We start from the raw sequence: 26,595 nt of genomic DNA on the forward strand, positions 1-26,595 counted from the left end.
CTCTTCGACCTCTGCCGCAGCAACATCTTCCTAGGAATAACGCAAAAGGCAAGGGAAGCAAGGGAAAAAATGAACTATTGGGATTTCATCAAGATCAAAAGCTTTTGCACAGCAAAGGAAACAGTGAACAAAATCAAAAGACAACTGACAGACTGGGAGAAGATATTTGCAAACGACATATCAGATAAAGGACTAGTGTCCAGAATCTATAAAGAACTTAGCAAACTCAACACCCAAAGAACAAATAATCCAATCAAGAAATGGGCAAAGGACATGAACAGACATTTCTGCAAAGAAGACATCCAGATGGCCAACAGACACATGAAAAAGTGCTCCATATCACTCGGCATCAGGGAAATAAAAATCAAAACCACAATGAGATATCACCTCACACAAGTCAGAATGGCTAAAATCAACAAGTCAGGAAATGACAGATGCTGGCGAGGATGTGGAGAAAGGGGAACCCTCCTACACTGTTGGTGGGAATGCAAGCTGGTGCAGCCACTCTGGAAAACAGCATGGAGGTTCCTCAGAATGTTGAAAATAGAACTGCCCTATGACCCAGCAATTGCACTATTGGGTATTTACCCTAAAGATACAAATGTAGTGATCCAAAGGGGCACATGCACCCGAATGTTTATAGCAGCAATGTCCACAATAGCCAAACTATGGAAAGAACCTAGATGTCCATCCACAGATGAATGGATCAAGAAGATGTGGTATATATACACAATGGAATACTATGCAGCCATCAAAAGAAATGAAGTCTTGCCATTTGCGACAACATGGATGGAACTAGAGCGTATCATGCTTAGCGAAATAAGTCAAGCAGAGAAAGACAACTATCATATGATCTCCCTGATATGAGGAAGTGGTGATGCAACATGGAGGCTTAAGTGGGTAGGAGAAGAATAAATGAAACAAGATGGGATTGGGAGGGAGACAAACCATAAGTGACTCTTAATCTCACAAAACAAACTGAGGGTTGCTGGGTGGAGGGGGTTTGGGAGAAGGGGGTGGGATTATGGACATTGGGGAGGGTATGTGCTTTGGTGAGTGCTGTGAAGTGTGTAAACCTGGTGATTCACAGACCTGTACCCCTGGGGATAAAAATATATGTTTATAAAAAATAAAAAGTTAAAAAAAACAAAAACAAAAACGTACATTTGCCAGTTTTATGTATTTTAAATAAAGTTGATCCTAAAAAGAAATTGGATGTGACAAATATATAGTTATTCATATGTATAGATATTCTTAAGTGCAATTACAAGCATATGTAAATGTGTTTATTTAATGCTATAAAAATGAATATGGAATATGAAGTTTAAAAAAAAAATAAAAATAAAAGGGTGTGATGTAAGTTAACAAACATATAAAAGTTGGAATAATTTATAGAAAAATCTGTATTTTCAGTCTTTCTTGAGAGAATAATTAGAACATCTGACCACCTTGATCTCACATTACACAAGGCAAGAGCTGAGTAATGGAATCCCTTCCCCTGTCTGAAAGCCTTTAGATGCCTTCCCTAAGGCACATTGATTTCTACACATACTGCTCACATTTATCACATTTATTTGTGGATGTCTTATTTCTAACTCCTGCCAACTTCTTAACAGAAGAAAAAATATATCCTTTGTAATGTTGGGTACAGGCCTCGTGTACAGAAGAAACCTAGTAAATGCCATGTGCTTCCCAATATGTAGGAGATAATTAATGAAAAACGCTGTTAATATATCCCTAAGTATAATAGGATTTTGAACATAAACAAGTTTCCAAAGATAATAATGAAATCGAGGCATACTGAAAACATTTAGCTATAAAAAATTTTTTGGAACACCTTGTAATTAATTTTAAAATTTAAAGAGAACTTTCTACAGTGCAGTGCAGTAGTTTTGACATTCAACTGTCCTTTAGCAGGAGGACACTGTCCAAATGTAAACTAATGTGGACCCCAGACATGCATAGAAGAGTTTCACCCTGTTGAAGCAGGAATGGATGGTCCAAGGCCTCTCAGTCAAGCCTGCTTCTTGGCCCTAATTCTCTTCAAACGCATCACTTTGGATTCTGTGGATCGGTTTGGAACCCACTAATCCTGTCAGGTTCCCATCATTTGAGAAAAGAGGAAATTGATGTTCAGTGAGATAATGGTTTTGTCCATTATGAGCAGACTCAGGATTATTGGTTATAAAGTTCTATTCTGAGACATATATGAGAACTGAAATAGTGTGTCACACACCCTTTCCTGCATATACAGAAAATAAAAGGAACAAGAGGAATATATCAAAAATTAACCATATTAACAAGCACTAGACAGCTAAGAATTACTCAGGAAACTAAACATGTCTCTAAAAACAAAGACAAATATAAGAAATCCTGCTAATGTGGTGTTTCTAGACTGTTGTGTTTAGTCTGGATTATAGGAATACTGTTTTATAATTGAATACTCTACAACAGGGTGTCTCACCCTCAGCACTACTGACATTTTGGGGCTGGATAATTCTTTGTTGTAGGGAGCTGTGTTGTCATGTTGTAGTTTATAAGCATCTGGCTTCTACCTGCTAGATTCCATGGAATAATCTGGGTCAAATAATCAATAATCAAAATGCCTCCAGATGTTGTTGATGTTCCCAGCAGCAAAACTGTCTCAAGTAGAGAGCCACTGCTCTGTATTACTGTGTATAGATGTTAATTCTTGGTAAATAAGACATCTATATGTACTCTGAAATTCTAGTTGTAACATTTCAATTAATTATAATGATTTTCAAAATACTTGCAATGATTTTGAAGGAACCAACAAGATTTTAGTATTAGTTCCCTAGTGTAGGATTTGAAGCAACACTATTTTTATATTTATTAGTAAAATAGAGCCTAGACCTGGACAGTAAAAGTCATTACTGGTGTGTCCCATGCCCTGTGAGAAGTTGAGTGTTAAGTAGAGAGGTCTTAGCCTAGGAAGGTGCTGGGCTGGGGTTGCTTAGTCCTGAATGGAATCCTTCTATACAAGGCTAACAGTAGATGTTGGATAGTGGTACCCTAAGCATTCTTGGACAGATATCCCAAAACTTTCAGTGAGTCTTTGAGGTTCATGATGTTTACTCTGATTTACCTAAACTTGATTAGAATTTTCTATGAGTTTAAAAAAACAAAAAGCTAAAACCAAAAAATGAGAAATTAATCTAATTTGTATGTAATATATCACTTATTATATACAAAGCAATGTCCTAAGTATTATCCATATATTAAATCATTTAATTCTTATAGCCAGACAATGAGGTAACTGTTATGACTACCCCCATTTTAGTCATAGAGAAGTCATGTAATATGCTCATAAACATTTAGCTAGTTTTGGATATTCAAACTTCAATAATTGGCAGACACTTTAAAAATGAAACTGTAGCTATAAGGAAAACAACTGATATTAATTGTTGATGATACAATACAAGCTTTTATGTAAAAATGAGACATTCAGAACACTTCTATCAGACACTGTGATCTAAGACTTCTTGATAAGATTCGTAGTGATAGTAGCAAATGTGGTTTTTTAATATTATTTAATCAAATGTGTCTATATTTGGAAGATATGCATAACTCAATGAACTGGCATTTTCCAAATGACTAATGTGTAATGTCACAGAGTTGTGTGTGGGTAAGAGATCCATTCAATGTTCAAAATAATAAAAGAGACCTGAATGTATGTAACAGGTATAAAAATTTCATTGACTTGGTTTCAAAATCCATCTTTCAACTTTTAAATTTCTCTGATCTTAAAAACACCAGAAACAAAGTAACCACTCATCAGCACTAAAGAATATCCACAATTGTCTGGAAAATCTATTAAAATACTCTCTTCTCCTTTCCTTTTTTTTTTAAATTTTATTTTAATTTTCATATAATCCACATACACTTGCACTGGTTTCAGTTGTAAATATAGTGAACCAATAATGCTACGTGTTCTCCATGTTCATCAAGATAAATGTACTCTTAATCCCCGTCACCTACTCCACTCACTGCTCCTCTCTCCCCCTCTCTTGAAACCATCTGTTTGTTCTCTGCAGTTAAAGAGTTTGTTTTGTGGGAGGAGTCTATTTCTTAGTTTGACACTCTTTTTTTTCCTTTATTCATTTGTTTTGTTTCTTAAATTCCACATGAGTGAAATCATGTGGTATTTGTCATTCTCTGATTTATTTCACTTAGGATTATATTCTCTAGATCCATCCATGTTGCAAATGGCAAGATTTCATTCTTTTTATGGCTGAATAATATTCGTGTGTGTGTGTGTGTGTGTGTGTGTGTGTGTGTGTGTGTGTGTGTGTGACATCTTCTTTATCCATTCATCTACCAGTGGATTCTTGGGCTGCTTCCACAATTTGGCTATTTTAAATAGTAATGCTGCAGTAAACACAGGAGTACATATATCATTTTGAATTAGTGTTTTTGAATTCTTTTTTAAGATTTTTTTAAATTTATTTGACAGAGAGAGACATAGCTAGAGAGGGAACACAAGCAGGGGGAGTAGGAGAGGGAAAAGCAGGCTTCCCGCCAAGCAGGGAGCCCGATATGGGGCTCAATACCAGGACATTGGGTTCATGACCTGAGAAAAAGGCAGAGACCTAACCCTCTGAGTAACCCAGGTGCCTCACTGTTTTTGTATTCTTTGGGTAAATACCCAGAAGTGTGATTACTGGATCATAGGGTAGTTCTAGTTTTAATTTTTTGAGGAACCTCCATATAATGTTTCCTAGAGTGGCTGCACCAGTTTGCATTCCCACCAACAATGCAAAATATTTCTTTCCTCTCTACATCCTCACCAATGCTTGTTTCTTAGTTTTTTTATTTTAGCCATTCTGACAGGTGTGAATTCATATTTCATTGTAGTTTTGATTTGCATTCTCCTGATGATTAGTGATTTGAGCATCTTTTCATGTGTCTGTTGGCCATCTGGATGTCTTCTTGGGAGAAATGTTCATTCATGTCTTCTGCCCATTTGTTAAATGGATTATTTGGGTTTTGATGTTGAGTTGTATCTGTTCTTTATATATTTTGAATACTAACACTTTATCAGATGTCATTTATAAATATCTTCTCTTATTTGGTAGGTTATCTTTAAGTTTTGTTGATTGCTTCCTTAGCTGTGCAGAAGCTCTTTATTTTGAGGTAGTCCCAATAGTTTATTTTTGCTTTTATTTTATTTACCTCAGGAGACCTATTTAGAAAAAATGTTGCTATAAATGATGTCAGAGAAATTACTGCTCATGCTCTCCTCTAGGAATTTTACAGTTGCAGGTCTCACATTTAATCCATTTTGAGTACATTTTTGTGTATGGTGTGAGAAAGTGGTCCAGTTTCATTCTTTTGCATGTAGCTGTCCAGTTTTCCCAATACTATTTGTTGAATAGAATGTCTTTCTCCAATGCGTATTCTTGCCTCTTTTGTTGAAGATTAATTTGACCATATAATCCTGGGTTTGTTTCTGGGGTTCCTATCTTGTTCTATTGATCTATTTTTGTCTATTTTTGTGACAGTTTCATACTGTTTTGATTACTGCAACTTTGTAATATAACTTGAAATCTGAAATTGTGATTCCTCCAGCTTTGTTTTTTTCTTTTTCAAGATTGCATTGGCTATTTGTGGTCTTTTGTGGTTCCATCCAAATTTTAGGATTGTTAGTTCTAGCTTTGTGAATATTCTCCTTTCCGACTACAAGTGTGTAGTTGGGTTTTCCTTGTCTGTTTCAACAAAAGCAATATGTAACAAAAGACTGAGTTCAGAAGCAGGTGTTAGAATACAGCTCTCTTCTATTAAGTAATATGTAAAACTGTGTTACTCTTACTAATTGTGGGGGATAAATATTGTTTTTCACAATAAATCTTACTTATGTGAATGAGTATTGGGTTAATTGTTATTTTAAAACAAATTTGTGAATAAATGAGTATTTCATTTTTCTTTAATTCTGATAAATACAAATAGATATAACCTATATAAACAAATTGGGGGGAGGTGTTCCTTGATCATTTTAAGAGTTTAAAGATATTGGGGTGCCTGGGTGGTTCAGTGGGTTAAAGCCTCTGCTTTCAGCTCAGGTCATGATCTCAGGGTCCTGGGATCGAGACCTGCATTGGTCTCTCTGCTCAGTGGGGAGCCTGCTTCCCCCTCCTCTCTCTCTGCCTGCCTCTCTGCCTACTTATGATCTCTATCTGTCAAATAAATAAATAAAATCTTAAAAAAAAAAAAGAGTATAAAGATATCATGAATCCAGGGCACCTGGGTGGCTCAGTCATTAAGCATCTGCCTTTGGCTCAGGTCATGATCCCAGGGTTCTGGGAAAGAGCCCTGTATTGGGCTGCCTACTCAGTGGGGCACCTGCTTCTCCCTCTCCCACTCCCCCTGCTTGTGTTCCCTCTCTCTCTCTGTCAAATAAATAAATAAAATCTTTAAAAAAGAATAATAAAGATATCATGAATCCAAAAATTTTGAGAATAAATGCTTTAGATCACTTTTCTCTTTATGTTCATTTATTTTGATTTTTGATTTTTAAAATTTTTTAAAAAGATTTTATTTATTTATTTTAGAGAGAGAGAATGAGAGAGAAAGAGCCCGAGAGGAGAGAGGTCAGAGGGAGGAGCAGACTCTCCGCTGAGCAGGGAGCCCTCTGCAGGACTCAATCCTGGGCCTCCAGGATCATGACCTGAGCCGAAGGCAGTTGCTTAACCAATTAAGTCACCCAGGTACCCATATTTTGATTTTTTTAATAAAATTTCTATATTTTTAGAAGATTTTATTATTTTTATATTTGAAAATGTCAAACTCCAGGTACAGGTATAAAGAAGACAGTGAAAAATGTAGGTCATACCTCTAGTAAGAGATTAGCCAAGATTATTTAGAGGGTGGAGTGGTGTGGCTGACTTCATAATAAATTCCTAGGGATTTTCTCTTATCTTTATGAAAAAACAAAGAAAAGCGATGGACTCATTTGTTTCTAATAGGTGGTTTTTTCATGTGGAAATATGCAGTCTAGGGTTTTTCATTTATTTCAAATATTTTACATAGGACCATATTTTATAGTGAATCAAATACACATGCATACATATGATATATAAAAAATATGTGTGTGTATATATATGTAATTTTTAGCCCATGCCTCTCCAGATATATATATTAGATATATAGATATAGATATAGATATAGATATAGATATAGATATAGATATAGATATATGGTGTGTGTGTGTGTGTGTGTGTGTGTGTGTGTGTCAGGTTTACACAGAAGTAGTAGAAGATATATTTCCTTTCCATATATATCAGTGTCACCTTTTTGTATAGGTAAATCAAGCTTTTTAATTCTGAGCGCTTCTGGTGCCAATCTCTCATCTTCTATTCTGCTGCAGACTGATAACAGACTTGGCCATCTTAATAACTAATTTGTCTTTAGCACAGGAAAATTGCATTGAATTTCCTTTGAAATTGTATCAAGGACTTGGAAGGCCCTATGTTTTCTGAACCATGCTTAAGGGGGAAAGAAAAACTGAAAATAAACTAATCTAGACATGAAAAATATAAATGATGCACTTTTAAGGGATTTTTTTAAAGACTTGATGATTTCTAGTAGTTTTTAGTTTTTTCTTTAAAATATTCTAAAATACTAAGTGATTTATTTTTATAGAGTACTGATTTAAAATATCCAAAAATATTGTGATTAAACATCTTAAACAGCTCATATTTATTTCTCACATGAGGGCTCCTGACTAATCTTTATTATGTTAAAGCTTCATTTCCATATTTCAAAGAATGTACTTGAGCATTGTCAAATGGCAATTAAGTTTTGATGGCTTTTAAATATCAATTTAATTTGAATGCTTAAATATTTTATGATATCTATGGGGACTTATATATGATGGCTATGAAGTTCTTTCTCAGGTTGAATGATTAATTTGCTTTAAAATGTAACAAATTAAAATTTAATAAGGCTTAGTTTACTTGTTATTTGTTTTTTGATTTTTTTTTTTTTTTTTTTTTTTGAGAGAGAGAGAGAAAGAGAATCCCAAGCAGGCTCCACACCCAGTGCAGAACCCAACATGGGGCTTGATCTTACTGTTCTGAGATCATGAGTAAAGTGGAAACCAAGAGTCAGACACAACTGACTGAGTCACCCAGGTGCCCCTTACTTTACTTCACTTTTAAAGCTAAAGTAAAAACAAACAATTTTAGATATTAAATTTTAATATTAAACTGACACAATTTGTAGGTAGCTTAAATGTTCCCATATATAGTTACATTGCTAAGTTTTTTTGTTTTGTTTTTCTTAATTTGGTTCTCATTTTACTTAGCATTCAATGTATAGACTTCTGAAAAATTAGGAATTTTTTAACATAAATTTTAATTTATATCACTTGTCCATTACTAACAAAAAATACTTATTGAATATTTGTCATGCTATATACTTAAGATCCAATGATATAGATTAAAAACTTATGAGAGAAGATGACTTTTAACAAGTAAGATAACAAATAATTATATAGCTTCAATCTGTAATGAGTGTTGTAAAAAACAAAACAAAAAACCCCCAAAACTACAGAAACCAGAACAGTGATATAATGGATATAATTTGGTGGTCCCTGTTTCAAGAAGTTAGAATGACCTCACAGAAAAATCACAATTTACATTGCTATCAGAAAAATGAAGAAAAGTTACTCACATGAAGAAGAGAAACACGTACTGTTCAAGTGCAAAGGGCCTAAATGAGAAATAGCTTCATATTTTCAAAAACAGGAAGAATATGGGGAGCCTGGGTGGCTCAGTGGGTTAAAGCCTCTGCCTTCAGCTCTGGTCATGATCCGGGATCCTGGGATCGAGCCCCGCATCAGGCTCTCTGCTCGGCAGGCAGCCTGCTTCCCCTTCTCTCTCTGCCTGCCTCTCTGCCTACTTGTGATCTCTGACAAATGAATAAATAGAATCTTTAAAAAAAAAAAAAAACAGGAAGAATACTAGTATACTGTAGTATAATGAAGGAGGAAAGAGGTACACTCAAAACCTTGAAGGACATGCTAAAGATTTTGGATATTATTTCAAGTCCATGGGAAATTACTGAAGCTTTTTCATCGGGGGAATGATGTGATAAGATTTTTGCTGTATTAAAAAAAAAAAAATCTTCCTGGTTGCTAGGTGGAAAATGGAATAGGATATAGCAGTAGTGAAAGTTGGCAAACAAATCAGGAGACTCTTTAGTACTTCAAAGTAGAATATCAAGGTGGAGAAAGTTGACAGTGATCTTTGTAAGAGAAGTGATACGGCTGCATGATGGCCATGTCCCATGAGGCGGAGATGGAGGGATCAAGGTGATCCCAGGTTTCTCTTTTGAACCACGGATGGTTCTCTTTCTTGGAGATCTCTTCCCTCTAATCTTCCTTAGAGAATGAATAAGGGTTTGATTGTGGACATACTTTGCTCGAGAAGCCTGGTAATTAATCTGGAGGAACTCACATTGGTAATTTGGTGTATGAGAGAAATTTCAGAAAGGATGCCTGAATTATATGTACATTAGTAGCATATAGATGTGAGTCCCCATGATGGCTCAAGGAAATGAGACTCTCTGGGGTGAAATATAAGGCAGATAATAGGATACTAATATTTAGCTTCAAGCTGAAAATCTCTAGAAATCCCTGAACTCTCCCTCCCTTTTAACATCCAATTCATGAATCTGAACTTTGAACAAAGGATCATCCCATTTACATGAGTTGAAAAAAATTATGTGAATCTCTTTCCAGTGGATATTTTAAGGCAAAAAGATTTAACTTTCCAAGTGAAATTTGATAGAATTTACCTAAAAAGTATCTGAGTCTAGAGATTTATTTCTTGAAAAAAAATGTTTCTTGGTTATTTCAGTTGATTTAAAACTTACTGGTCTACCCAATTCCTTTATTTCTTTTGCATTGATTTTTGATGTATATTTCTAAGGCATTATCCATTTCAGACAGGTATTTAAATATATCGGTATACAGTTGTTTGTAATATGTTCCACTATTTTGTGTAGTATCTGTTGCTTCTTTATTTATCTTTATTGATTCATAAACTAGTTGTAATAGTTTATACATTTCCTGGCCTTTTCCATGTAAAGACATAGAAGAAATATTGTCTGACAATACTAATATTTAAATTTTCTCTTAACCTCATATATTTTATTTTGTTAATTTTTTAATATTTTTGTAGTACTGGCTCAGACCATCTGGAATAGAGAAAGAAGTATTAGATATTGTATCTAATTTCTGAATTTCAAAGATAGATTTCAAACTGTCACCTCTGAGTACAGTCTTTGTAGTTAGTTTTGGCAAATACCCTTTATCATCGTAAGGAACTGCTTTTTTATTTCAGTTGGTGAAATGTGTGCTTATTTCTACATCTCTGGAAATAATTGCATGTCACTTATTCCCACTAGGGAAAATCTTCAGGGAACCACAAAGATACGGTCTTTGGTTGAACTTGCTCATGTGTTGTTTGGCTGATAGCTTTTTGATTCTTATTCCCTTTAAGGTAGCACAGTTTTGTTTTGTTTTTTCCTCCTGATGTTTATGTTATTTTCTTTTTGTTACTGTTATGTGATTTTTTTTTCTGTGATATATTTATGTGTGGGTTTATTTTAGCTATCTTCTTTTATGCTTAAAAGTCCCTTTCAATCCAAGGATTCAACTTTCTTCATTCCTCCATGATGACCTGGAGCAGTAATTATATGATACTTGAGTAAGAGGGACTCCTGTGCTGGGCCCCATATCTTAAAAGTCCCTACTATAGCTATAGCTCCTGTGGCATTTAACATGGAATGATGCTTCTAGGAAAAATTTTATATTCAATAGCTCAGAAAATACCAGTGACTATCTTGGAAAGCTTAATTGCTTGACTACAGAAGCTCTTGTGTAAAATTTACTTTTTGACCAAAGCTTTCCTCTGTATGTTTAATCTTTTTGTTCCCTGGGATTCCCAAAGAAACAGAACGCAAAAAACCTGTAAAAGCAGTTATCTGTACAACACCAACTTTCCTTTAATTTAGCATTTTTAAGGCATCTGGTATGGCAAGGCTCTTCTATGAACATTTTCTCAATTATCATCAGTAGCTATAGTTTCCTTAAATATCAATCGGTGGAGAATTAGAGTAGTCATAGGTTTGTGGTTTCTGTTTCCATATTGTTTTTCTTCTTCCCTCTTATCCATTTTCCATTCTCTCTTTCAAGGACTTTTCACAGTTTGGGTCCACTATAACTTCTTTGTTTATTTTTCTTCTCCAGCATGATTATAGATTGATTTAAGATTTTAAATGCTCTTTATACAATTCGGGTGATTTGAAGCAGAAAGTAGAGTTATGTGCATAATTCTCCTGACATATAGCTTTAGGAGTTCCTCAAAATTCCTGATTTTCCTTGTAGATGCTGATGCATTAGGTGTGGAGTGGGGTTTTGGTACCTGCCTTTTGTCAAACTTTCTTGATATTTTTATGAAAAAGCATATTTGGGCAACAAGATTGTAATACACAAAAATCCAGTTCAAATCAGGAAGGTTGGGTTTCAGTTCGAGCCCAGTCACTTAAGCCACTTACCTTTTCTGAATTTCAGTGATTTTTTCCATAGAGGTGATGCCTACCACCACTTACAGTCATTGTGACAAATAAAACTGCTAAGATCTGTGGAGCAAATATCATGTACCTGACGGTTAGTGTCCTATAAATATCAAGTCTCTCCCGTTCCTGAGTGACCCAGACAAAGAGAAAGAACCCATTCAGGGAAGCATATAGATGTAGTGCTGCTGTGGGAACACCAGATCTGATGGTAGGTAGGTCTCGTATAACCCTTCCCTTCCGTTGTCACCTAGACAAACACCATTGTCTGCAGTTATGTTAACTTTCCCTGATCTTATCTAGTACCTTCTGGGTAGTAGACTGCATTCCTTTGGATTCTCTCTAATTCTTATCAGGGAAAAGGCAAATGCATATAATTCTGATATGTGATGAGCACTCCAGTGCTGCCTTATGAACACAACTGTCATGCAGCCCTGCTTAGGCTTGCAGAGGGAAAGGCAGCTTCAGTGGCCTCGGAGATGGAAAACACCAAAACCTGAGACAGACTAAGGTACATGTGGCTCCAAATCTAATTTAGCTTTATTTTTTTAATTTAATTTAATTTCATACCTTTGTTTTAATTTAATAGTGAGCCAGAGGGAAAAATTAGAGATTCACTTTAAAAGTAAGATTTTGGACGAGTTCTCATTTTTACCTCTTATAGTTTTTTGTTTGTTTGTTTGTTTGTTTGTTTTAATAATCCATGTAATCGAATGTTAATCTTGTCAATGCTTTTTGTAAATCTTAAGTTTTTGTAAGTAACTTTTTCAAGTTTATTATGGGTAGTAATATGGTTACTGTAGGAACTGAATATTTTAAATAAAATGTATAAATACACACATATAAGGTATATATAAACATATATGCATATATAAGTAAAACACTGGAAAATAGAGGTGTCTGGGTGACTCAGTCATTAAGCATCTGCCTTTGGCTCAGGTCATGATTACAGGGTCCTGGGATGGAGCTCCACATCAGCCTCCCTGCTTAGCAGAGAGTCTGCTTCTCCCTCTCCCTCTGCCTACTCTGCAGCTCTACCTACCCATGCTCTTTCTCTCTGTCAAATAAATAAATAATCTTTAAAAAATAAAAATAAAACACTGGAAAATATAATTGTGCCTTCTTCAGTGATCTGAGCATACAGATCATATCCATATATCATGCTGTAGCTTTATTCCTCAGGTGTTTAAACTCAGTAACTATGTTAACCATCACTTAACTCCGCATTCATATAATTAAATGTCAATTCTAAATTGATTAATTTGGAACTTTGGTAGGTTATGAATGAGTAATTCTATTTTAGTCTCTCTTTTGTGAAACAAACCTTTTAATTCACTTTAAAAATTCACTAAAGCTGTTAATGATACTCATTTGCAATATCTCACAAATATGCACTTGTAGAAATAATGTATTTTCTGGTGTTTTCTTTTTAATTTAAATTAATAGCTAAGCATATAATCAAGTACTGAGTGTAAGGCCTCTGTAATAGTTGCTATGGAAAATTCAGGTTTGAGAAAAGGATTATTTAGAGTGCTCTAATTAAAAGCTAATGAAGATTAAAATGTTCTTAATTCCAATTTTCAATCTATTTGAAGGTCATCCCCCTTCAGAGTGAAGATGAATAAATACTAAAATCTAGCTGCCATTTTAAATAGTGGAGTCATTAAGTAGCAAAACAACACAAAGCAACAGACAAAAATTTTAAAGACACTGAAATAGTTTATACTCTGGGAAAAGCCAAAAAAATTAGACTGAATTTCTATGTTGGAGGTATGATAAACATAAAAATATGGCAGATAATTTATTTTTATGAGTAATTACATTATACTCAATCTTTTTTTTCAAAGCACAAGTCAGTCCAAGCTATGAATATAATTATGCTAACAATGCTTATACATGAGTTTAAAATGTAACTCCAGGATGGTATTTTCTAGAGCTAAAGTTTCAAATTAATTTATGTTATGTGAAAAAATATATACATATTGAAAAAATCTTCAAAGTAGTTTATTTCCCAATATTTATACATTCTTATATACTACAGATATATTCATTTAATAAATACATATTAGTGCTTATTCTGTAAAGAGATGTATGTATTATTACTTACATTGTAAATTAAAGACTGAATATTAGTGTACTCTCTAACCCATTTATGTCATACCAGTTGGTCCCTATACATCATTCTACGTAGAGGGCGCTTAGAGACAACAGGCTTGAGCAATGGAAACCTGAGCAAAGCACAAGGGCCCACAGTGACCACCAGGCTGACGCAAAGAGACTCATTAAGTGACCCACGTAGAAACAGCCATAGCCCCTAACTGACCAATGAAAACAGGCACAGTTACTAAGATTAACAAAAAAAGGAAAATTCCATATGTCCCCATACTCCCTTGCTCTGCCCTATAACTGTGTCCCCTCACCACAACCTTATTGCAGACACTCCCTCCTTTTCTGTCCCACCCACTGCTCCCTTGTGGTATATATTCAATAAACTTCCATCTCCTGTTCTGCCGTGGGTGAACTCCTTCACTGCCAGTGCTACTGACTCCATCTACTGGGGTCCCCCCACATTTTATAAATAAAAATCAACTGGAACAAAAATCAACTCAGCGCAGTGAAATGAAAAGATTCAAATTTAAAAATACTACAATGTAGTGGAGACTGTCTTAGTAGAATTGGAGATTTAAAATCTCTTTTGGGACAAAAGAGAGCTATTGACTAATGTCAGCAAGACAAGTTCCCACTATACCTATATCAACCACTCATCTCTCCATCAGACTTTCTGTGTTTATTTGCATGTAAGCCCTGCCTTAATCAATTGTAAAATAAATTACTGCTGTTCCTTCAGATCTTTTGTGTTTAGTTGTGTTGGCTAGAGGCAGACATGAAGAAAGGGAAACTTCACTCAATCATTCTTTACCCATCCTATGTCTCTTATTTCCTGAGAGTCTCTATAAACTTCATTACTCTTAACCAGTTATGGACTTCCTGTTCTGAAAGGGAGATATCACTTCTTTCTTTACTCAGAAAATTTAAGCCATCAGACATGTAATCAGATAATTTTGTTTCCTCTTCTTAAAACAACAAAAATTACAGTAATCACATCCCTTTCTGTTCCTAGTCAGGGGTCAGGGTTCTATCTTTCCAATCCAAGTTGATGACTTCCTCTTCCTTTCCTCATCCTGAAGGATCTAGTTTTGCCAAGTTATTTCTGCATTAACTTCAGTTTTTTCCTCCTGACTGTCCCTACCCTGCCTCTGCACAGACCTCAGTTCTTGAGTTTGGCCAAGAAAGAATTCAAACTTTCAGAAGCAAACCTCAGCTAAGCACAATTTTAATAGCCGTGAAAGAGAAAGTACACTCTGAAGATGGGAGAGTGGTAAACCCACAAGGGGCACCTGCCTTGGAATTAGAGGTGTTTTTCTTTTTATGTTTGCATAGGTTAAGAATTATAGGCAGTCTCTGACTGAGGTTACTTCCAATCATCTAAGGAACTCCTCCTATTAGGAGGGTCAAGGAGGTTCTAACGTGCAATGTGAATTTATTATAATGAAGATATAAGTTACTGTAGGGCAGAGGTTATAGGGAAGATTGCATTGGTGTCCCCCCTCCCCTTCATCTTTTGTTGCTATTTGGAACTTGGTTTCTACGTTTTTTATCAGTTGGAAGGTATTTGTTTTCTGCTCATATCTAGCTAACTGCCTACTGTATCATAAATACTTTCTAAACCTATAAATTTTTTTCAAGCCTCTTTATAAATAAAAAAAGAATACAACACTTCCTTTTATCCTTCAGTTACTAATTGGCCTCCCTTCACTAATCTCAGGAAAACTTCTTAGGTGAGATGCTATGGTGTATTTTCTGTTACCAACTAATTCTCATACATCAGCTGTCAACAGCTCAATTCTGACACTAACTACCTGAAGTTACCATAGACCCCTCCAACTCAGGGCTCAATCTCACAAGACTGCCCAGTTTTACACACCAGTTGCCGTGGGGCCTCTCATACTTCTGACTAATAACTTGGGGGTTCCCCAAACCTCTGCTCAGGTTTGATAATCTACTAGCTCAGTTTAGAGTGTTCAAGAAGCACTTTGCTCACATTTACTGGTTTATTATTAAGGATCCAAATGAACAGCCAGATGAAGAGATCCATAAGGGCTGAGGTCTGGAAAGGTCTTGAATGCAAGAATTTCTGTCCCTATGGAGTTACGGTATATCACCAACCCAGAAGTTCTCCAAGTATCTTATTTAAGAGTTTTTGTGACCTAATCTCTAGCCCTTCTACTCTCCCCTAAAGTTCGGGGAGAGGCAGAGAATTAACATCCTCCAATCTCAATGTGTTTGATGTATCTGGTGAGCAGCCTCCTCCTGAGACTAAGGACCCCACCCTGAGACAACTCATTAGCATGAACTCAAGTATGATCCCCAGGGATCCATAAGAATAACAAAAGATACTTTTTATCAGTCAGGAAATTCCAAGGGTTTCTGGAGCTCCACAGCAGGAACCAGGGACAAAAATTAAATATGTTTCTTATTCTACTAGGGATAGTATACATTCATTGCATGTCCCCTCAAATTCTTTACTTCCTCTTGATTTCTTGTTGTAATAGTGTTTTGACCCATTTCACTGAAACTAGTTAATGGATTTCTTATTCAACAAATTCAATTGATATTTTTAAATTCTAGTTTTATTGGACCTCCTTCCTACATTTGATATTATGGATCATTTTCTCCTCACTTGAAGTTTTGTTTTTTGTTTTGTTTCCCATAACTCCGTGGTCTTTCTTTTCCCTCCTTTTATATCTCTGCCAGTCTCATCTCATTTTGCTTTTCTGGATTTTTTTCACACCCAGTCTTCCCATTCTTATTTGGAATCAGTGGTTCTCAAGTGCCATTTTGGCATGATTATGTACTCTAGTTAGTTCTAATTTGCTCATTAGTAATATAGTATTACTTTTAATTATGTTACTTTTACTTCCTAACATCATTTTTTATACAAAATATTTCAAACATACAGAAAAGCACACAGAATAATATAACAAATGCCATGGACCCCCTACCCAGATCCAATATCTATTTATCACTTTAAAGTATTTGCCTCTTACAATAACATCACATTGAATTAAGGTTTGTAAGCTGTGTCAGTTTCTTTCTTGTCTTACCAAAATAAAAATACTAATCCAAAGTATATAATTCTTATGTTATTTACTGCTTATCCATAAATGATATATATTATGTTGCTTACTTTAAAATTTTGAATAAGCAGTATCCTTCTGCAACTTACATTTATACTTAACCTTGGCTTTAACAACATTTAACCTTGCTGAAACATGTAAATAAGGCTACTGCTTTTAGCTGCTGTATTGTAAGCATTTCATATAGGGATATGTGCATTTTTTGTCCATTTTCTTACTGAAAGTAACTTATATCATTTCAAACTTTTGATTATTGTCAAAAGTTTCGCAACAAATATCCTGAGTAGGTCTCCTTGTAAAAGTCAGCATGTACTAATTTGGGATTTCTGGGTCATAGCATGTGCATACCTTCAAGTTTATTGGATATTACCAAAACATTTTCCACAGGGAGCACATGCATTATACTACCTTCTGTAGTATTTACAATAGCTCTTCTCCTCTACCTACCCTGATACTGGCAATGTAGGTAGTGGGTAAGGGCATAGGCCCTAAAGTCCCAGTCTTGGCTCTGACGCTTATTAACAATGGGACATTGGCAGAATTCAGCCTCTTTATTACTGTTTTCTTCATCTTAAAACGGGAATGGTCTAATAACTATGTCATGGAGCTACTGTGATGATCTCCTAAATATAAAATGGTTAGAATGGTGTGGAAAGTAGCTGATTAAGGATTAACCATTTCCCTGTTGTTGGTATTGTTGTCAGGCAATTTAGGGACGAGATTAAATGCTCAAGGTTGTTTTCCAAGAGGTTTGGATTCCAGCTCCAACACTTAATCATTTGAACCTAACTGCAATTCAGTTTTCTTATTATCTGTAAGAGCATTTTAACAATCTCTAAGTCATGGAGTTTTGTGATGATCTAACGAATTAATCCATGAATAAGCATGAAGCATTATTTGATGCCTAGTGAGCACTCGGTAATCACAACTGGTAAAATTATTGTCATTTTTTAAATTGCTGGAATGGTAGGTGTGAAATGGTGTCTTATTTGAATTTGCATTCTCTACTGATAAAGTTGAGCATCTTTGCACCCAAATATTGACAGTTTAGGTTTCCTTTTAAACTACCTGTTGTAGGATGAATCATATACCTGATCTAAGGACTTGCAGCATTTCTTCCAGAAATTTCTGATTTGACAGGGCTCAGTTCAAAAATAAGGATGGGCACAGGAAAATGCAGGTTATGGTCAATGATTTCGTTCCTATCCGGATGCACTATATGCTGTTCTCCTACTATATATTATGTAGATGCAGGTGACCCAGTGAGGTGGTCTCTGTCATATATCAAGATAAGGCCCCCTGGAGGACCAGTCAAATAAGTAAAACTTATTTGCATTATTCAAAGAATTCTGTGAAGGTTTTGACTCAGTGCATTCCTACTACTGACATACTTCAATAGAGGACTCTACTTATTCATGGTCTTTGATACATGCCTCTATGGGATTATTCATTTGTAGGAATTACTCATTGTAGGAATTATTTTGAACAACAATTATTTGTTATAGGTATCTTTTTGTAGTCTGAGGTTTATCTTTATCTTGTCCTCTACCTTAGAAAAATTTTCAACCTTAATATAGTCAAACCTATCAGTGATTTTGCCGACAGCTTATAATTTTTACATCTCAATTTGAATTTCCTTTACTGTGTTGATGGTATAAAGATGTTCTGTGGGTTGTTTTGTATAATTTCAGATTTTGCTTTTACATTTATGTTATCACTATATCATGTTTTTAAAATTCAATGACACAGCACCCAGCTGATGTAAGTCCTATGTAACTATAAGTATGAGCTATCATAGCAGATGCTGTCAAGGTCCCACCCGCCTACCCCAACCTGTCAGTGTGCTGAAGTCAATTGCTAACTGCTGGTATCTGCATCTTTGTACCCACAGGCAGATTTGGTTGGATTTGTGGAATGCCAGTGCACAGGCAGGCAAAAATCCAAACCAAAACAACAACAACAGCAACAACAAAACCCTGGGGAATTAATACCCACTGGCAGAAGCCCTCTAAACTATGACTTTGTCGAATGTTTCTGATTCCTCACACATCTAGTGATTTTATTGTCAACCCACACAAGACTGCCCCAAGCTTGCTGGCTCCTTGCCTCAGAGTGGCCTTTTGCCTTTGGTGAAGATCTTTAGTTTCTCATCCAGCAGCTGGAGAAACCAAATTTTCTGAGTTCATTAGAAGCTGCATTCATTAGAAGCTGCATTCATTAGAAGCTGCATTATCATTCACCAGTCTTGTATCTCCTCTACAATTTTTCCCTCTCGAGTCATGCTCTACTCAGCAGCTCTCTCATACCTTCCAACCATGTGAGGTTAAATTTGATGTGGCTTTTCTAGTTACCGGCAGCAGTTAACGTCATCTGCAGTAAGCCATACTATCATAGTCACAAGCAGAGGTCTCAGGTAGTTTTTACTTGTATTCTGTTACCTGAATTAAACAATATGGGTTGCAGACTGTTGGTTCTTTGTTATTTGCTAAACCGTCTCAACTCTCTGCTGGTTATGACTCAGCATCTTTCATTCTCTTACCTCTTTTGCTTTGGAATTGTTTTCAGTTTGAGTCATACAGTAATTTGCCTGAAGTATTGACATGTTTCTTTGGCCTAAAATAGTTCAAAGTTACCATGAATTTTATTGCCCTTCTCCATTAAATTTGGATTTAAAAACTGCTCTAACTCTGCCACTTTGGCCCAATCCTCCTTTCTTGTTCTAAAAACACTATAGTGTTTGCATTTGGTTTTAAAGTATTTTTTTGCTTTTAGCATCGGAAGGTTTTTTTTTTTTTTCTTTTTTTTTTTTTTAGATCTTTAAACCTTTGTCAATGTACTCTTAGTCATTGGTATTGATAAATTATATAGACTATATAAGTGATGTCTATATGTATATAGATAAATATGCAGGCACTCTATTCTATCAACATATTTGAAGTGGGATTTGAGAGTTTATAGCCCTCATTATAGTCTTCTATATTGCAAAAAGATTTATCAATTTAAGAAGTAAATTAGAGAGAATTTAAGGTTACCACTTCAATATCATTCTTATTCATTTGAATTCCTCAATGCTTCTTGGGAAACGGAGTTAGCAGGATAGCTTGACTCAATAACCAGGAATTGCACATAATCTGAAACTGATTTAGTTACCATAATCTACAGGGATTGACATTGCTGTGTGCCAATTATTAATTATGATTATATCTCATATCTCCATAAACATTCGGAATGTTTCAGTAAAATCTAGACATGAGTTTCCTGTGCAAATGTTATTTCTCACATGTATTAATGTGAAAAACTAATACATGTGAACTGTTTTTTTGACATAATTTTTACCTGATTTCGTCCTTGGCCCACTCACCTTCTCTTCCCACACTCTAGTAACCAACCTGGACTGCATGATTCACTCTCCTAGTTGTAATCACAGTTCATGTGTTACCCATCTAGCTGATCTTCAAACCAACAAGTATTTCCATCTGAATAGGCCACAGGTACCTAAAACTAATTAAGACCCAGGTTGAGCAGTTCATCTCTGCATGAAATCATTTGTCCCTTCATAGTTTTCCCAACTTGTCACTTACCCAGTCATTAGTTTTAAATACCGTGTTTGAATTCATGAGATATAATACTATAAATGTAAAATTATATTAACATACTTTAATACTTTGCATATAACCAAACCATTATTCGGGGCCGATATATTTCCTTTGAATTCCTTTTATATTTATGGAACAAGAAAGCCATGTTTCTTCCTCATCTAACACTTATGATATAATAACATTGATTTTTCTATCCATTTCTAAAATTTTAATTTTACTAAAGTTAACATACAGTGTTTTATTAGTTCCAAGTGTACTATATAGTGATTCAACAGTTCCATACATCACCCGGTCCATCTATTGTTTTTTAAAGAGTATAATTGTGAATTCAAGGGTTGTCAATTTTAACTAGGAGCTTATGAATAAGAATAAACAGAAAAATATTAAAAGCATGCAAAAGCACACAGGAATTGTTTAACCATAACTTCAGATATGTGAATAAAATTCAATAACTATTTAAAATATTACTATTTTAAAAATGAACATAATTTCTCAATTAGGAATCCCAGATGTTGAGCAGTGTCCTACTTTAAACTGAATAAAGACAAATTATGTTCCTTCAACATATTTTTGAATGTTCGGATAGATTTTCGTATTATCCTTAGATATGAGAGGGACTGAAGTGCAAAATACTTATTAGAAAAGTATTCTTTCAGGCACTCTCACTTGTAGTCTCAGCAAACAGATTTGCGTACAACAAATACATATTCAATTATAATGTAAATATGCACTTGGGTGCAGTAGGAATACAGATATACTGCATTTATTATAATAACTGCTCTGTAGTTAGTGCTTTGTACAATGTGAGCTTTTAAAAGGAATGGTTTTCTTCTCTCTGTTCTCTGAAGGGAAAATTTATGGAATGATGCAGGGCAGAGCAATACAAAATGAAATGGGAAAAAAATGTATTTTAGCTAATTATTTCCCATTATTTGGATTAAATCAAAGTACAGGGGGGAACTAGTTTTTTATTAAAGTTCCATAAAAATACTCTTTCCTTTCCTTGATTTTTCTTACCTCTTTTATCTTGCATTTCTTCTCTATTCATATACATCTAAGAATTTGCCCATGCTATCCCATTCTTAACAAAACCAATAGTTATCTTAAAATATATATCGACTTTTGAGCTTAAAGTAATGCTTCAAATTCACTCAATATATATTTGAAAAACACATGTTGGACAACTAATATGTATTAAGGATGGGAATGTGGAAACAAAGATGGCAGAGTCCTCTCATTCAAGGAGCTCATAATTTGGTAAAAGTAAGACACGTGTAAAAAAAAAAATTAATACAACGGTTCAAAATCTGTGGGACACAGCAAAGGCAGTCCTGAGAGGAAAATATATAGTGGTACAAGCCTTTCTCAAGAAACAAGAAAGGTCTCAGGTACACAACCTAACCCTACACCTAAAGGAGCTGGAGAAAGAACAAGAAAGAAACCCTAAGCCCAGCAGGAGAAGATAAATCATAAAGATCAGAGCAGAAATCAATGAAATAGAAACCAAAAAAACAATAGAACAAATCAACAACACTAGGAGCTTGTTCTTTGAAAGAATTAATAAAATTGATAAACCCCTGGCCCAACTTATCAAAAAGAAAAGATAAAGGACCCAAATAAATAAAATCATGAATGAAAGAGGAGAGATCACAACTAACACCAAAGAAATACAAACTATTATAAGAACATACTATGAGCAACTCTACGGCAATAAATTTGACAATCTGGAAGAAATGGATGCATTCCTAGAAACATATAAACTACCACAACTGAACCAGGAAGAAATAGAAAGCCTGAACAGACCCATAACCAGTAAGGAGATTGAACCAGTTATTAAAAATCTCCAAACAAACAAAAGCCCAGGGCCAGACGGCTTCCCGGGGGAATTCTACCAAACATTTAAAGAAGAAGTAATTCCTATTCTCCTGAAACTGTTCCAAAAAATAGAAATGGAAGGAAAACTTCCAAACTCATTTTATGAGGCCAGCATCACCTTGATCCCAAAACCAGACAAGGATCCCACCAAAAAAGAGAGCTATAGACCGATATCCTTGATGAACACAGATGCGAAAATACTCAACAAAATACTAGCCAATAGGATTCAACAGTACATTAAAAAGATTATTCACCACGACCAAGTGGGATTTATTCCAGGGCTGCAAGGTTGGTTCAACATCCACAAATCAGTCAATGTGATACAACACATCAATAAAAGAAAGAACAAGAACCATATGATACTCTCAATAGATGCTGAAAAAGCATTTGACAAAGTACAGCATCCCTTCCTGATCAAAACTCTTCAAAGTGTAGGGATAGAGGGCACATACCTCAATATCATCAAAGCCATCTATGAAAAACCCACCGCAAATATCATTCTCAATGGAGAAAAACTGAAAGCTTTTCCGCTAAGGTCAGGAACACGGCAGGGATGTCCATTATCACCACTGCTATTCAACATAGTACTAGAGGTCCTAGCCTCAGCAATCAGACAACAAAAGGAAATTAAAGGCATCCAAATCGGCAAAGAAGAAGTCAAATTATCACTCTTTGCAGATGATATGATACTATATGTGGAAAACCCAAAAGACTCCACTCCAAAACTGCTAGAACTTATACAGGAATTCAGTAAAGTGTCAGGATATAAAATCAATGCACAGAAATCAGTTGCATTTCTCTACACCAACAGCAAGACAGAAGAAAGAGAAATTAAGGAGTCAATCCCATTTACAATTGCACCCAAAACCATACGATACCTAGGAATAAACCTAACCAAAGAGACACAGAATCTATACTCAGAAAACTATAAAGTACTCATGAAAGAAATTGAGGAAGACACAAAGAAATGGAAAAATGTTCCATGCTCCTGGAATGGAAGAATAAATATTGTGAAAATGTCTATGCTACCTAAAGCAATCTACACATTTAATGCAATTCCTATCAAAGTACCATCCATCTTTTTCAAAGAAATGGAACAAATAATGCTAAAATTTATATGGAACCAGAAAAGACCTCGAATAGCCAAAGGGATATTGAAAAAGAAAGCCAACGTTGGTGGCATCACAATTCCGGACTTCAAGCTCTATTACAAAGCTGTCATCATCATGACAGCATGGTACTGGCACAAAAACAGACACATAGTTCAATGGAACAGAATAGAGAGCCCAGAAATAGACCCTCAAATCTATGGTCAACTAATCTTCGACAAAGCAGGAAAGAATGTCCAATGGAAAAAAGACAGCCTCTTCAATAAATGGTGCTGGGAAAATTGGACAGCCACATGCAGAAAAATGAAATTGGACCATTTCCTTACACCACACACAAAAATAGACTCAAAATGGATGAAGGACCTCAATGTGAGAAAGGAATCCATCAAAATACTTGAGGAGAACACGGGCAGCAACCTCTTCGACTTCTGCCGCAGCAACATCTTCCTAGGAACAACGCAAAAGGCAAGGGAAGCAAGGGCAAAAATGAACTATTGGGATTTCATCAAGATCAAAAGCTTTTGCACAGCAAAGGAAACAGTGAACAAAATCAAAAGACAACTGACAGAATGGGAGAAGATATTTGCAAACGACATATCAGATAAAGGACTAGTGTCCAGAATCTATAAAGAACTTAGCAAACTCAACACCCAAAGAACAAATAATCCAATCAAGAAATGGGCAAAGGACATGAACAGACATTTCTGCAAAGAAGACCTCCAGATGGCCAACAGACACATGAAAAAGTGCTCCATATCACTCGGCATCAGGGAAATACAAATCAAAACCACAATGAGATATCACCTCACACCAGTCAGAATGGCTAAAATCAACAAGTCAGGAAATGACAGATGCTGGCGAGGATGCGGAGAAAGGGGAACCCTCCTACACTGTTGGTGGGAATGCAAGCTGGTGCAGCCACTCTGGAAAACAGCATGGAGGTTCCTCAAAATGTTGAAAATAGAACTGCCCTATGACCCAGTAATTGCACTATTGGGTATTTACCCTAAAGATACAAATGTAGTGATCCAAAGGGGCACGTGCACCCGAATGTTTATAGCAGCAATGTCCACAGTAGCCAAACTATGGAAAGAACCTAGATGTCCATCAACAGATGAATGGATCAAGAAGATGTGGTATATATACACAATGGAATACTATGCAGCCATCAAAAGAAATGAAATCTTGCCATTTGCGACAACATGGATGGAACTAGAGCGTATCATGCTTAGCGAAATAAGTCAAGCAGAGAAAGACAACTATCATATGATCTCCCTGATATGAGGAAGTGGTAATGCAACATGGAGGCTTAAGTGGGTAGGAGAAGAATAAATGAAACAAGATGGGATTGGGAGGGAGACAAACCATAAGTGACTCTTAATCTCACAAAACAAACTGAGGATTGCTGGGGGGAGGGGGTTTGGGAGAAGGGGGTGGGATTATGGACATTGGGGAGGGTATGTGCTTTGGTGAGTGCTGTGAAGTGTGTAAACCTGGTGATTCACAGACCTGTACCCCTGTGGATAAAAATATATGTTTATAAAAAATAAAAAATTTAATAAAAAAAATTCTATTAATGAATAATACATCCCTTAATAAGACTGTGAGGTCATTACAGATTGGTCAGGAGACACTTCACAAGGGAGATGATGTTTAAGTCATTCTGAAGGGTGAGTGCTGTGTCAGAGAGAAGACATGGCGTACACATAAGCAGTGAGCTCCGTCAAATCCATTTATGGAACACATTACAGCTGAATAGAGGGGCTGAATAGAGGGGCCAAGAATTTCAGAGGGTGAAATTCTTTTAAGGACATAAACTAACAAAATTAGTTGCTTATGTGGTTGAAGTATTATTTTTCATTTTGTCATTTAAAATATTAGATTGATGTTTAAAAACAACATTCCTTCAAAATTAAATATGTCTATTATGTGGTAATTACAAATAAAAGAGGCTGAGCCAATTATCAGAACATGACCTACTTCAAAATGAACTATTAGTAACTTTCTCTTGAAAATGCGCCTGAACCTATGATGACACACAGGAAGGCATATTTAAGAGTGGGACTGGATTCATGAAGCAAAGAAAACAGAAGACAAGTTTTATGACAACTGGGCACGTGAGGTGAGAAGCAAAAGTCACTGCTCTGTGGGCACGTGGGCTGCCTCTGTACACTTAAAACATAAAGCAAAAGTGAAATAATTGCAATAATCCTAGGCTCCAACTAGGCATCAGAAGGAGGTTGCTAAATTTATTTGTTTAGTTTTTAAAGATTTTATTTATTTACTTGAGACAGAACTTGTGCACAAATGGGGTGGGGCACAGAGGGAGAAGGAGAAGCAGACTCCCCACTGAGCAGGGAGCTCAAGTGGGGGCTCATCCCAGAATCCTGGGATCATGAGCTGAGCCAAAGGCAGACGCTTAATCAACTGAGCCACCCAGGTGCCCCACTAAATCTATATAGCATTGTTTTTTTTTTGTTTTTTTTTTTTAAAGATTTTATTTATTTATTCGACAGACAGAGATCACAAGTAGGCAGAGAGGCAGGCAGAGAAAGAAGAGGAAGCAGGGTCCCTGTTGAGCAGAGAACCCAATGAGGAGCTCGATCCCATGACCCTGGGATCATGAGCCAAAGGCAGAGGCTTTAACCCACTGAACCACCCAGGCGCCCCTATAGCATTGGTTTTTTTTTGTTTTTTATTTTGTTTTTTAAATTTTTTATTTATTTTCAGCATAACAGTATTCATTGTTTTTTACCACACCCAGTGCTCCATGCAATCTGTGCCCTCTCTAATATCTACCACCTGGTTCCCCCAACCTCCCACCCCCCCACCACTTAAAACCCCTCAGATTGTTTTTCAGAGTCCATAGTCTCTAATGGTTCACCTCTCCTTCCAATTTCCCCCAACTCCCTTCTCCTCTCTAACTCCCTATGTCCACCATGCTATTTGTTATGCTCCACAAGTAAGGGAAACCATATGATAATTGACTCTCTCTGCCTGACTTGTTTCACTCAGCATAATCTCCTCCAGTCCCGTCCATGTTGCTACAAAAGTTGGGTATTCATCCTTTCTGATGGAGGCATAATATTCCATAGTGTATATGGACCACATCTTCCTTATCCATTAGTCCGTTGAAGGGAATCTTGGTTGCCACAGTATGGCAACCATGGCCATTGCTGCTATAAACATTGGGGTACAGATGGCCCTTCTTTTCAC

Source organism: Mustela nivalis (genome assembly GCF_964662115.1).
Source record: "Mustela nivalis genome assembly, chromosome: 1".
In the NCBI taxonomy this organism is placed as follows: domain Eukaryota; kingdom Metazoa; phylum Chordata; class Mammalia; order Carnivora; family Mustelidae; genus Mustela; species Mustela nivalis.